We start from the raw sequence: 15,582 nt of genomic DNA, 5'->3' as shown, positions 1-15,582 counted from the left end.
TTAATATTGTTTCAATGTTATAGTTATGCAAAAAAAAACAAGTAACATTATAAGCTTAAAAAGCTTCTAAGGCATTATCAATAAAAACAATTTCACTCCCCTCAAATATGAATAAAATCCAAAAGGGATAAAATCCCATCAAAAGCCACGCATCCCAAATTATATAGAAAAACATATAGGGCATTGAAACTTAAATTTTACCCTAACTCTCATCATTTGATATCATGAAGCTTTCGAATATGAAAGGAGAGAAATGAGGGTTTGAGGAGACTTGCAGAGTCGAATTTGACTGATGATTTTTCCTTCTTCCTCCATATGTATTCACTGGAGCTCACTCTCTAATAGCTGTTCGCATCACTTGAAGGTATGAAACCTTTGCCATTTTTTCACATGAACTTGTTCTTATTGGTTGCCATCAATTCTTTTCTATATCTAATATTTGCTTTGTTGAAAGCATGAGTTAAAATTGCCAAGTGAAAACCTTGCTTTTTGGAAAGTTTGTTGTCTTTTTCATGAATAATTTTTGAGCCGTTGTTTGAAGAATTTGACCGCAGGGTTTGATTGAATGCCATCACACAAAAAAAATGCTGAATTTGCTGATATTTGAACCACCATAAGAGGTATCTTGAAACATTTTTACTTCTTGATGTGATAAACTTATGGTCTATACTCACAAAAGTTGTATTCTTCAATTGTTTAAAACTGTTCTGGGTGCATCTTGTTTGGCGATAACAACATTTAGAGCCATTTTTGTCTCTGCATGCTTATGGCTCTAATATCATTATTTTTTTGAAAGTTGAGATTTTTAGTCAATGAAGATTTAGGATCAGAATTTGGCTCCAAGTTTCCTTTCTGTTTTGTGTCAAGCCGCTCTTGCCAACTAGGTGAAATCTGCAAATGTTCTTTCCTTTCTACTTGTCTATGAAATATAACGTCTTCATTGTTAAACTCGAGTAGCCCTTCTTCTTCTTTTTTATCTGTTTCAAAGTCTCATCTTTCTGATTCGTATGTTCTACATGATCCTTGTCAACAAACTCTTCCAAGTAGTTTTGATAGGAATAATGTGTTATGCAAGACTATTCCTACCCGCTACAATCCTCTGATTTTTGTCTATAAACATGAGAGTCTGTGATAACCCTCTTTGCTAAATTTGCTAACTCTGTTCTTGTAGCTTCAAGTCCTTCTGAAGGGCAATATTGTGATGCAAGTGCTCTTTGTGCTTTCTCCAATATTGCTTGCAAGTACTTTCCTTGTGATTCTATCCTCAACTGCAAGTGTCTTTGAACCTCTAGTTGTTCATGTAACCTTCTCTGTACCACTATCTAAGCATTTAGGGCATCTGCAATATGCATTGTCTCCTGATGGCTTGGTGTGATATTGTTGTCTTTCATCGCTATGTCTTGATCATGCTCATCCAAGTTTCTTCCATTTTTGGCTGTCTCAATGTTCACTTCTTTGTGTGGTTGTTTTTCAAGCCTGAATTTCTAAAGATGACTCTTGAGATGGTATAGTGTAAGTCCTTTAACACCCATCATTCTCATAACTAATTTTGGAGTGGCTTTTCCTGGTCCACTAATCTGGGCCACAGCACAAACAAATCTCTCATGAAGCTCTAGAGTCCACCTGAGTCTAGGCTTGGGCTTAGCACAAATAGCAAGACCCATGCCAAGAGAGAACTTTGGGGGCTGAGATGTAGGACCTTCAAGCCATAGTAGGATCCTTGAATTAGACTCTTCCATTCTTGATAGCAAATTCAAGCCTTTTCAATCACATACGTTATTCTTTATGTGTAAGATCCTCATGGGCATCACGTTCAGACTTGAAGGATTGGCGTTCTTTTCTAAGAGCATTTTCAAAACATTCCATCTCTTGCAATTTCATTTCTATCTCTGCATGCTTGCGGCTTGCTTCAGCCTGCAAAGCATCAATTAAAGAGGGTTTCATTTGTTCATACTTAGTCAGATCAACACTAGAAAGCAACTTCTTATCTCTTAATTCTGTCTTAGAATGTGCCGAATCAGTCTATATTGAACTGTAGGGAGTAGTTATTAGCTGAAACTCTTCAATGCCATAAATGGCATGTCCACAGATACAGCCTATCTGGCGAAGCTTCATCACTAGAATGAGATAATATGACTCCAGAAACTTAATATATCCTGCATAGCAAGGAAGTTCCTCATCTAAATAAAGATTTAATCTTTTTGAGAACTATTTTACTGATTAAAGAATGTGATCTCCATGCCTCATTAAGGGGTGTTAATTAACACCATCAATGTTACCCAGCCTAGTTTTAGTTGATGGTCAAAGCTTCACCATTTTTTGTATTATTTATTTGTGCAACAATTCTGATCTGATCCCCTTGAAAGCCAACCTCGTATTTTATGCTTCTGTTATTATGTTTCATTATTGGATTTGCATATTTCCAATCATGAATCTGTTGTAATAGAATTTTACATGCAAAAATTTCCATCTCTAAAAACTGTTGTTTGAATTTTTAGTAGCAAAGTTAACCTCATTGCTTGTTTGCATAAACAACTGAATGTTGTGGCATCTATAGAATCCACACTTCTATCCACATTAGTATTATTGACCTTTGGAATAGATGTCTATCAACTCCTTTGCAAAAGTAATCTTGAATTGCATGGATATTACAAATGCACTTAACATGCTTGTTCTCTGAAGGATCCAAGGTTATATACTTTACTCGAATAGAAAAATTCCCCAGATATTAATCCTTTTTGGTATAATTGATGGATGTTTTCTCATGAGGCCCATCACAAGATTCAAGCTCAAATGTGTTCTCTTTACTACAGTAGACTACCTTCTTCCTTCCTAGGCAACAATTAACCTGCACTTCTGGATTTAAAAATGTTGATTGAGTTGACTTATAGGGTTCGAGCATGGGCTTGTGACACCTATAAACAACTTCATTAGCAGTTGCACTTTTTATTGATCCTTTTAATGTCTATGCTTTCTACACATGGCACAAACATGTTAATAATAAAATCACTTGTATGCACTAATTTTTAGACTTCTGATATTGTTGCTCCATGATTAATTGAATTCACTGTTCTTGTTCAAATCAGGATCAAGGGTAAATGGTACAAGTGTATATGTATGTTTTATGGAACCATACATTGCTTAGATCCATATTGATCTAACCTGTACCTTTCTTTGACTTTTTTGTAGGAGTTGGACGCTTAGGGAACCAAGGAGAACTAAAATTCAGCAAGGCAACTTCAGGAATGTGGGCTCAGACCAGCCATATACCCCCAGGCAATGGTTGGTTCCCTTTCTTATACTCTTTCATGTTCATTTGTATAATTTATTATGTTTTCTACATGTTCCTTATTTGCACAAGAATAATGAATAGGTTACTCTCACGGCCTTGTGTGAGAGATTTTGATCACTTTTTCATTCAGTACATGTTTCTTTAATTCTTTAATGTATAAACTCCAAAATGAAAATTGTCATTGTTTAACACAAATAAAGAATTTTCTCATTTTATCAATGAAATGTACTTTTTTCATTTATGTGAACATTGGAAATTGAATGCAATTGATAAACAGTAATGAATGTTAAAACAAAATTTTGTAGGTAATGAAATTTTGATAACAGTAACAAGAGAACCTAAGGGAAAGGTTGAGTTATGATGTTGTAATAAAGTGCAAGGATCAGTTAAGACAATGGTCAAATGATGTATTGATAAAGATACAGAGGTTGGTCACACTTAGAAACATTAGAGGAAGAAGTTGTAACAAGCTTGACTGCAAAGCTTAAACTAAGATCATTAGTGGGTGTCGAGCAAGTTAGTTGAAGCCAAGAAAATTCTTAGTTGGAGCCGAGTAACAGGAAATTCTAGTGTGTGTCGAGTGATATTTAGGTGCTAAGTAAAGATTAGGTGTCGAGCATCAGATAATCTTAGTTGGTGTTGAGTGATCTCAGGTGTAGAGCATCAAGAAAAACACAATTGATGCCAAGTAACACAATATGTGCCAAGCACCAGTATTTCAATAGTGTTGAGCTACTACATTATTTCAAATGATGAAGATTTGCCAAATCTGAATCGATAAAGTGGTTACCTTGAATTTTGTGAATGAGTTGGAAGATAAGGATGATGAGCTAGTGGCATAGAATTCTATGTAAACTATTTTTGGGCGAATTCTAAAGGATTATTCAAGAAGTTTCTAGAGGAAACAAAATATGAGTTAGATACAATGAATCCTACATAATCCATACAAATTAAAATTAAAGAATGGAAGAATCGAGTGGGAAAAGGAACTCCAAGACTTCTATTTAAGGAGTCATAGACCAAGAAGAAAATGCTACTGATACTATTGCTGCTGAAGAGCCAAATCTGTAAAGTGGTTAGAAGGGTGTCAAGGAGAAGACATCTAGGAGAAGGAAGAGCACGGAAGCTCTTCTTCCCTATGTGGACATGAAGAGATGATTGAATTGGTACATTGAGCATGGAGACTCAAGGAGACTAAGCTTGAAAGGAGGGCAAGCTATCAGAATTACAGTGATTGAAGGCTAGGCAATGATATGAGCTGAGAAGTGATCTAAGATATACAAGATAAGTTGTATATTGTAATCAGGTCAAATATTTTCTAATACTCTCTAGCAATTGTATTAGATAAGGAAAAATCTTATGGACTTAGGTTGGTTTAATAGCCATTTGTAAATCATTTAATAGGTTGGAATTCCAAGTGAATGTTTTGAAGTCCTCTAACTAGGCCCACTTCTAACAAGGTGATTAAATCCTCTAACAAGGTCACATTTAGCAATGTGTTGTAAGCCTTTAACAGGGTAGGCCTTTCACAGGGCATCACTTCAGAAGAGTGAGAATTGAGTAGCATGTTACTGGTGGTTTTTTCCAAATTGGGTTTCCACGTAAATCACTATGTTATGTATTGATTTCTTATGTGTTATGCTTGCATGTTGATTTAAAGTAACTTGCTGATTAGAAAAGTTAAAGCTTGGATGAATGAATGGTTGAATGGGCTCATTATACTTAGTGAAAAGTTTGAATAGGATATTTGGACCTTGAATAACTGGTTCACCCCCCTCTCAGTTATTCTAAAGCATTTCTAATATCAAGAGGCTAATAAACTTGAAAGATCAATAAATATGAGGGATTATATCATTGGGTTTAACATCACTATACATACAAAGAAGGATTTCAAAATAATAGGTATAAATTCAAATAGTTTGTAAAGCTAAAGAAAATTGGAAAAAAAATAAAATTGAAGATCTTAAAGTTTAATTAGAAGAGGAAAAATATATTGAAAAGATTAAAAAATAGATCAGCCTAAAGCCAAAAAATATTATCATGAAAAATTGGAGCTTAAAGAAGTCTCCTTTAGAAAATAATTAGAGGCATTAATTGTACAAGCAAATCAATTTTTAAAGTTTGAAAAAAAAAACACTAAAAGATTAGATGGAATTATCAATTCAAAAAAAAAAAAAAAAAACCCCTATATATTAGGACTACACTTGTTTTGTTTTAAGATGAAATTAAATCAACACATATACAAGTTCTATAACAGTAGATATGGCATAGAAAAAAGATGAAGAAAATCAAAAGGGATGTAAAAAGTCTCTAAAGAATTTCACTAAGGACACCAAAATAATGACATCAAGAAGGAGAGGAATATAGTCCTACAAAAAAAAATTCACCTCTAAAGACAACCAAGGACGAAATAAGAAGGCCCTTTCATCAAAGATGACCATGCATAACTAGATTCTATAATTCCTTCATTGGCTATTGTTATCGCTACTAATTTTGATCATATGATAAGAGATAGCATATTATGACATTTAAATCATTATGGGAAGAGTAGAATGTATAATTCATATCTTCTACAAGTAAACTATTTTTTTGTATGCTATGAATATCATAACTATAAACATATAATATAGTATTCTAAAAATAGCTTTCTGTAACTAGTTAGAGAGTACAAACTGAAGGATAGCATAAAAAATAAAATCGAAAGCCTACTAAAGTGTCAAGAAGGAAACAAGAATTTAATGAAAATGATAGCAAAGATGAATATGTGATTAAAAATTAAGCACCTTATGCACAAACTTGTAGAAAATCATGATTTCAGGAGGAGAGAAGGATGTCATTATCTTTCATCCCTAAGGAGAAAATCAAACTAGTATAAATAATCAACTAAGATTAAAATTGATGAGAAGATGAAAAAATGCAAAGAAATATTCTTCTATATATGCATTTGATAAGCATGCACCATGTTGGAAAAAGAATAAGAATTTGATAGAGGAAATTTGGATGATTATGTTCAACTTCCCATATAAAGGAGTCGCTATTGATATAATAATGGCATAGAAAATATAAATGGATGAATAACACAACATCTATTTACTATCAATGTAAAAGGGACATGTTATTTAAATCAAGAGAATTATTTTTTTGATGTCAAGATAAATATTCAATAGTTCGACTAATTAAGCATAAAAAGAGAAATTACAACAAAGATCAAGGGATTCAAGATGCCATGTGAATGATCTAAATTAATTATGAACAAGACCAAAAAAGGAGTATATTGAATAGAAACATTTCTATATTCACTTGTCTAATTTTTTGTGTCACATTTGAGGATCATACACCATGATCCATCATTAGGATGAAAATGAGCAACTACAGTGAAATTGGGAAACTACAAGATGAAAATGAGGAACTACAAGGAGTGTATTACTTTGAAGGTAATAAAGATTAATTTTTCAATGAGTCACAACAAAAAATGAATAATGACATTGATGTCAAGAGGGAATAATATCACCCAAAAAATTATAATACAATAGGTCAAGAAATAGTGGAAAGGAGTATTAAAGAAAGGATGAGGGTTGGAAAATCTATAATAGGGGGAGAAGTATATCTTGTTGCATTAGATTTGATTATATCAATAATTATTTCCCATAATACACTTATGGATAGATTTTTAATGAACATCTGATGCAGGAGCATTCTCAGTGTAAGGGCAATCTTGCATCACCCAAAATATTATGTAGGTTGTCTTGGCAATAATGGCTCTTTCAATACAAAGTTGTTATAGAAGCTTAAATATTTTTGTAGGTTTTTTATGGGAGCTTAGAACATTTAAGTTTCTTCCCTAGAGGAGCCTTCTAATAAATTTATATTATAAGATCAAGTCTAGTTTTGGATACATTGAATTTTTTTTCTATTAGCAACAAGGTACATAAATTTTGAGCTTAGTTTTGAAGGCTCTATAGGCTCTATAACTAGGTAAAACCTCTCCTAATTAGAGCTTGCACAAATAAATTGTTATGGAGAAGTGTGTGGCATTTCTGAAATGGGGTCATAATATCCAATTAGAGCAACTAGCAATGAGCTATGGTCTTCACAAGCTGCACTACCTGAAATGAATGAAAATGGGATTCCTTCAAAATTTATTTTGAGTTTTGAAAGTTTTTGGGGCCTAGTCTAATGTAATAACATATAAATAATAATATTTTAGGAATGGTCAACCTCAAAGTTTAGGATTAAAATTTCTAGAACCTTTTTGGGTAGTTGAAACTGCCTACATAATGAAGGCTCCTTGAGTTGTCTAGGATAACTCTAAGGGATATACATGGTGGCTCTAGATTGTATAAGATTGTAAATAAAACTCCCACATGGATTTGCATGTCATATTTCTAAATATTGTATTCCATTTTATTGGAGATATTAAGAATTCAATTTCTCATTCTTGCAAATTGTAGTTATTTCTCTATTTTATTGTGTGAATTTATTTTAATAAGGGAGTACCTTAATCAAGTAGTATCAAATACAATTTCCTAAGTGTGCAAATAGATCATGAAATATGAGGTAGTTTTCACTAGGAGTGTGGTTGCAGGTTTGAGCATGATAAGTGTGAAAGTTCCTCCATGAAGAAATTATGGTGGAAGAGTTCAAAGTGTGATAGGAGAGGGTTTTAGAACCTTCTAAAATCAAGTACAAGCATTAGAAGAGGATCTTTGAAGAGGAATTAATATTACAGTAAGAGAAAAAAGTGAGGAGGAATTATAAGAAGGGCAAATTAAACATGAAGTGGTTGGGGATCATGCTCAGAGGATATGTTTTTTAGGGCCATTTGAAGTCCCCATATTTTAAAGAAATCTTAGCTCGAAGGAATTGATCAATTAGATTAATGGCATGGAAGAATATTTTGAGTATGAAGATATTGGAGATCTTGAGAGGGTCAAATTTCTAGAGGTCAAATTGAAGGGTAATACAATAATTTGGTGGCAGGATATTCAGTTAGAGAAAAATACAAGATGGGATGAGATGGTGGATAAATTGAAGATACAATTCATGCTTAATGATTATGAACTTGATCTAATATGAAAAGGTAAGGGTTGAAGCAAGTTGCAAGATTTGTTCAAGGAATATATAGAAGATCTTTATAGAGTCCTCATCCTAATAAGCTATGAAAAATATGATGAGGAAAAAGTTTCTTGTTATTTTAATGGGTTAATATCAAGTATTTGGAAGGATTTAAGTCTAGTTATAATGGCTAGTGTTGAAGAAGCATATCAATTTTCCTTAAGGTTAGAATAAAAGTTGAACAAAAAGTTTAAAAGAAAGCATGGTGGAAGAGGTTGTGGTGTAAGATCCAATAAATTTTTTTATAAAGGCTAAAATAAATATGAGGAAAAGAATAATGATTGAAGTGGCAGTCAGAATCAAAGGGGAAATAAATTTAATCATTTTTCGTGATCACAATTATAAGGATTGGAGCAGAAGAAGAAGAGGGCAAAGACTAGGAAGTGGAGGTTCTCATGGGACATATTTCTATTGTAGAGAAGAAGGACATATAGCTTATGAGTTTCCTCAACATGAAGGGAGAACTAGTAGAAGACCAAAAGGAAATGCACAGGTTGTGCATGCAGATGAAGATATCAAATTGTCACATTATAAAGATGCTAAAATAGGAAAAGTCCTAATTACAAAAAGAACCTTATTGAGTGATAAGAACAAACTTGAGAAAAGTAATAATTCCATCCACACAATATGTAAGCAAAATGGTAAAGTATGAAATGGAATTAGTGGTAGTGGTAGGACATATAATCTTATTTTTAAGGAAATGGCTAATCAATTGAAGTTAGAAAGAAAGAAGCATTGAATCCCTACCGAATTTCTTAGTTGCTAAAGGATCATAAGGCTTTGGTTAATGAACATTATTTGGTGAAGTTCAATATTAGGAAATATTATGATGAGGTGTTGTGTGGTATTATGTCTATGGATGTTCTCATTTTTCTGTTAGGGAGACCCTAATAGTCAATCATTTTGTAATACATGATGATATGCAAATACTTATTCTTTGACAAAGGATGGAGTTTGACACAAGATAAATCCATAGAAGGAAATGGCTGAAAAGGTGTCTAAAAATGTCAAAATATATTTAGTCAATGGAAGGAAGTTTTAGAAGGTATGAGGCATGAGCATATGTGTTTTTCTTTAACTTCAAAAGTTGGTAAAGAGGAAGTAGAAGATGTACCTTTAGAGGTACAAAATTTTTGGATGAGTTTTAAGATATTGTATTTGAGAATGTAACCAATGGATTTCCACCATAAAAAAATAAAATTCATCAGATGGACTTGATTTCAGGAGCTAATTTTTCAAATAAGGTATCTCATATAACAGCACCAATAAAATTGAAAATTTGAACAAAAAAGTGTAGGAATTGTTGGAAAAGGTGTTGATTCGAGAGAGTTTGAGTCCATGTGTTATACCAATAGTATTAACACCCACAAAATGGGGAATGGAGGATATATATAGATTCTAAGCTATCAATAAGACCAAAATCAAGTACATAATTCCCTTCTCAAGGATGGATGATATCATGGGTTATTTAGATGGATATGTGTATTTTACAAAGATAGATTTAAAAAGTGGATATCACCAAATATTGATTAGAGAAGGAGATTAATGAAAGAAAACCTTGAAAAAAAAGGAATGATTGTATGATTTGTTAGTCATGCCTTTTTGGCTAACCAATGTGCCAAATACATGTGTGCAGCTCATAAATGAGGCATTGAAAGAGTAACTAGGTGAGTTTGTTATTGTCTATTTGAATGATAATTTAAATATAATCTCTAGTAACACATTGTAGGATAATATATTGTGTATTCGTAGAGTCTTTCATAGGTTAAGGGAAGATAAGTTGTTGATTAATCTAAAGAGATATAGTTTTGTGAAGGAGTTAGTATATCTAATATTTGCAATTCTAGTAGAAAGTTTTAAAAAAATGGACCTAGAGATGGTGAAGACTATCCTCATGGTCTAGCCTAAGGAATGCCACATAATTAATATGTTTTCATATTTTGGATAATTTTTACATAATTTTTATCCAAAATTTCAGTAGTGTATGTGGACCCTTAACTGAAATTATGAGAGGGGATAGGAAAGAGTTTAAGTAGACTACATAAGCATACAAGAGTTTTGAACTATTGAAAAATAGAGTTATATAATAACCTATTTTGGAACTTCTAGTTGTTTCAAGTAGAATGTGATGCTAGTGGTAATACTGTTGGAGCTATTTTGAGTCAAGAAGGTAGACCCATTTCTTATTTCAGTTATAATTTGAATGACACCAAAATAAAATATTTTGTTTATGATTGGGAATTCTATGTTATAGTTTAGGAATTAAAGAAATGGAGAGATTACTATTGTCATAAAAGCTTGCACCCTTGCCTAAATTTTAGCCTTAAGGAAGCCTTGTGAAACATGGAAACAATCTCCAAGCTATGGGACTTGAACTATGAGATTGAGTCTCTAGAGAAGGTTGACTTCAGGGTGCACTAAACTACTTTCAAGGAAAAGGGAGAAGAATTGCCTGACCTAAAGCTAGAATGAAAGAAGGTAATGCACCAAATAGTATGTTTAATCTTATCTCTACCCAAGACTACACTACACATCAATATGGCTCCAATATACACAAATCCCAACCCTAATTACCCCTCACAACTCACATGCAAATCAAGAACTAGATGAAATGCTACAAGGAAGAAGCTTCACAAGATAGCATTAAAAAGAAAAGTAGTTACAACATATAACTTAGAGAAATAAGAAGCAACATTAATAGAAGGCAAGAAAACATGCACAAAATTAATGGTGGAAGAAGGTAAACAAAGAGATTATATTCATGCAAGGCAAGGGAAATTACAACTCGAGAGCATAAAATGCTTCTGTCAAAGAATTAGAAAAAGACGCCAACCCCAAAAACATATTTACAACTACCTTTTAAAAATTTTAAGCATAACTCAAATCTAACCCTAGAATTCATACTCCAACCACAATGGAGTTGTGTTGCAGAGGAGAGCAATAACTAAGTATCAAAGGAAAGTCTGATCATGGAGTGCCTTACTGATGGAAGTGGCTAGAAGAGAAAGAAACGAGTGCACCCAACTGCAAGAGATAAAATCACTGAAAATATGATCATTTCATGCATTAAAGAGGTGTGGAGGGCATTGGCATCATGCAAAAAAGGCCCCAAAAGTCAACTCAACATTGAAGAAAATGCCCTGATAGTGTGCTATGACTGCAAGAAGTTGATATAATATCGTTGGAGAAAAATGCAAGGAGGGATAACATGATGTGTTATTAGCCCAAAAAATGCAAGGTTGACCAAGGAGGGGGGGATTTTATTTCCCCAAAAATGAATGATGGTCCTCGATGAAGATCTTCCATTCGAAATGAATGGCCTAGATGTTGTGAGAATCTCCCCCAATGATAGATTAAGTTTCCATCATCGATCAAAGATCTCCCTTTTGAAGTAGATGGCCTAAATGCCACAATAATCTCCCTAATTGAGAAATTAAGACATAATCATCGATGTAGATGAGCTTTGTTGCCAAAAAATGGGTGAGATGAAGTGAAGAGATCCCCAAGATGCGTTCAAATCCAACAGTTGTCACATCTTCACAAAGGGCCAAGGCAACGATGCAAAAACTTGAGAGTTGACGGATCAAAGGATCTCAATAGAGGGAAGTAGATAACATGAGAGGTGGGACTCTTCGCTATGTGGTACAATTTTGGGCTTTGAAGCCTTGCGAAAATACTATAATATGAAGAAATGTCAGGATGGAGACACTTGGCACCATGACATCAGATGACACACTAAGTCAACCACTTGCACTGATAGAAAGGACCCACAATAGGTATGGGGACATGGAAACATCTCATTAGATCAAGGTGACCTAGAAAAAAGAGAAAAGATAATGCAAGAAGTGGGATCCTCCACTGCATAGCACAATTCTGGGTTTCAGATTGGCGAGGAAACACTACATCATGAAGAAACATTGGAATGAAGACATGTGGAAAAATCTTGTATTCTTGTGAGGATGAGAAGATATCATGCAAAAATATGATATTTGTCAATGTGTTTTGTTGTTTGACAGAACAAATGGTGATCTTTGAATCTTTCATTGAGTCCTCACCATCGATATGTGCATGTACATATTAGGTTGACTTAACTGCCAAAGATGGGACATGTGGAGACATCTTGTATTGTTGTGAAACCCTATTGAGCCAAACATGAAGACATGACAACTTTTGATCTCATCTACAAAGAATATAGCCCATTGAAGGTTTCTCTAATCAAATATCAGTGATGGGTTGATTGGAGGCAAAAATAGCCAACATTCTTGGCAACTTAGGGGGATGCTTGCCTTCTAAGAATAGGATCAATGGCCTTAAGAAATCCATTGGGCATGGAGTCACCAAAAGAGAACAAGATTCCATTCCACCTGCAACTTCACAAAATTTTGCCTCTACAACCAGCAAAACTACAATTTTTTCTATATCTAGGAGGGAATAGTTTTACTCATGCACTTCTTAGAAAGAATAAATCTACTCTAATATGTTTTAAAAACCTTTAACCTCCTCTAAAAACAAGGTTTAATGTGAATCCCATTGGTTGAGATTGGAAGAACTTCACCATTGGGCCTGGATAGCTTAAAAGCATTGGCCTCTTTGCAGTTGGTGATATATATGGGTCACTCCACATAGCATCAAATTTGGAGTGCCTACCAAGATTGGCTCTGTTTGCATCCCATTTAAGGAAAAAGTCTCCCTTTGAGTAGACTCTAGCAATAGCCTTCTTGTCAAAACTTTTTTTGACCTATTGTTGATGTACCTTAACTATATGCATAGCTTATTGTCTCTTCTCTTCTAGCTCCATTAGCTCTTCCATCTCAACTGTCATGGCATCATATTCTAACACTTCGATTGATGGGCTAATTTTAAGGATGGGAACTCAAGAGAAATAGGAAGTATGGCTTCTCCTCCATACACAAGCATAAAGGATGAGTTCCCAATGACCCTCTTAGGAGTAATTTTACTAGCCCAAACAATAGTTCTTAGTTTAGTATACCAACTCTTCTAATTGTCTTCAATGGTCCTCTTCACGATCCTAATAAGAATCTAGACTCATCCAGGCCATTATCCTAGGGGTATTTGTTGGATGATGTGCTCAAGTAGATGCCATGATCTACTACCCAAGAACATATATGAGTTCCAACAAGGGACTTAGCATTATCTGATATGATGGTGGAGGGGACACCAAACCTGGTAATAATCCCATCAAGGAACTCCACCACTAAACTCTTTGTGGCATCCTTCAAGGCTACCACCTCTATCCACCTTGTAAAATATTCTATAGAAGCTAAGATCCACTTATGATGTGAGCTAGAAGGTGGGTTGATTGGTCCAATAATACAAACACCACTGAGCAAATGGTTGATCAGTTAGAATAGTGTGAAGGGGGAGGGAAGCTAGTATTTGCTTACCTGAGAAGAAATCACACTTCTCATACTTCCTTACCCACTTGTGGGAGTCATTGAATAGAGTTGGCAAATAATAACTGACCCTCATTATCTTCATGGCAGCTATCCTAGCAGAGAAATGACCACCATCAACGCCATAATGGAATTCTTTCAGCATTCTGCTAGTTCGATTAAGACTGATGCATCTCATTAGAACTCCATTAGAGTCTCTCTTGAATATAATCCCATCCACTAGGGCATAAGGAATGGATTGCAACCTGAACTGTCTTCTTTTAGCTCTGTCTAACCCTTTTGGATATCCTTTTCCAACTATTCTGATTATTTACCTCTGTTAGTTGTTCATCTTCTAGCACTAGGGCAGACTCTTAACTAGCATCATAAGATGAATTCATTTGTTCACATAGTCCCTTACCTCTCCCAAGCATTTTTATTCTAATGTAAATATCATATTCCATGACCTTGGTGACCCATCTAACCCTCTTCTCATTGATGTCTTTGTTCAAGAGGAACTCCTTCATGCTTGCATATGGAACTAGGAGTTGAACCTTGTTATGTGATATCATATGTTTGAATTTCTTTAAATCTCTTATAATAGAAAGAACTTGTCTCTCCACATAATTATACTTGTCTTCATAATCCTTTAATCCTTCACTAAAAAAGGCTATAGGTTATTCTTCATTTTCATCATTTAACTGTGTCAAGATAGCTGATATACTTGACTCACCTCCAAGGGTGAACAGGATGAAATCTTTTTGAAAATTTGGATTGACAAGGGTAGGAAATGATTTTATTTCTTCTTTGATTTCTCCAAAACTAGCCTTTCCTTCCTTTGTCCATGTGAAAACCATATTCTTCCTTAGAATGGTTGTGAGAGTTTTGACCATATTAGCAAGATTAGGAATGAACCTTCTCACAAAGTTAATTCTACAAAGGAAACTTTGCAAACCCTTCTTATGGCTACAAAGTGGTAGAGAAATAATTGCCTTTATCCTCTTTGGATCAATGACTAAGCCATCCCTTCACACAACATGTCCTAGAAAATTCCCCTGATTGGTGGAAAATACACACTTGCTTCGATTTAGTGACACACCATATTCTCTGCACTTGATGAACACTTGCCTTAGATGACTGAAGTGGTCTACTATGGTCTTTGAGTAGACTATTATGTCATTGAGGTAGACCAACAACAAAAATTCAAGCATACTCTTGAAATCCATTTCTATTTATTTTTGGGTAGAAACTGCATTGGTTAGTCTGAAAGGTACTTTACCATAGGCATAAGTACCCCACTTAGTAGTGAATGATGTCTTATATGTATCAGTTTCTTGGACTAGCACTTGGTTGTAACCCAAAAAACCATCTAAGAAGGAGAATATTTTGGAGCCACTAACCTTGGACAAGATTTAATCCATAGAAGGGAGAGGATGGTAATCTTTGAGGAAAGCCTTATTGAGATCTCTAAAATCTACACACAGTTTAATCTCCCCATTCTTCTTCCTAATAGGAACAAGGTTGGCTACACAAGAGGAAAGTTTAATAGGAAAGCTGATATTGGCCTCTATAAACTTGGATAGCTCTCTTCTCATTAAAGGTAATCTTGGGATTCACTAGTCTCTTCTCTTGCCTAATAGGATTTTCATCACCGTTTAAATTTATGGTGTGTTGAAATAAGCTAGGGTCAAATCCTTTTAAATCTTCATATGTCCAAGGAAACACATCATTGAATTCTTGACATAGTTTAATGAAAACTTCTTGTTCAACTTGAGAGAAACT

The 15,582-nt window shown here is 34.2% G+C and overlaps 1 pseudogene; it reads right to left on the bottom strand.

Annotated features, from left to right (window-relative positions):
- Positions 1–911: 911 nt before the first annotated feature.
- On the bottom strand, positions 912–1,739 carry LOC149554057 (protein PHR1-LIKE 2 pseudogene; annotated as a pseudogene).
- Positions 1,740–15,582: the final 13,843 nt, after the last annotated feature.

This window comes from Cupressus sempervirens, chromosome 6 (genome assembly GCF_028749045.1).
Source record: "Cupressus sempervirens isolate cs-2001-9-10 chromosome 6, ASM2874904v1, whole genome shotgun sequence".
In the NCBI taxonomy this organism is placed as follows: Eukaryota; Viridiplantae; Streptophyta; class Pinopsida; order Cupressales; family Cupressaceae; genus Cupressus; species Cupressus sempervirens.
This window is presented reverse-complemented; position numbering and strand designations above follow the sequence as displayed.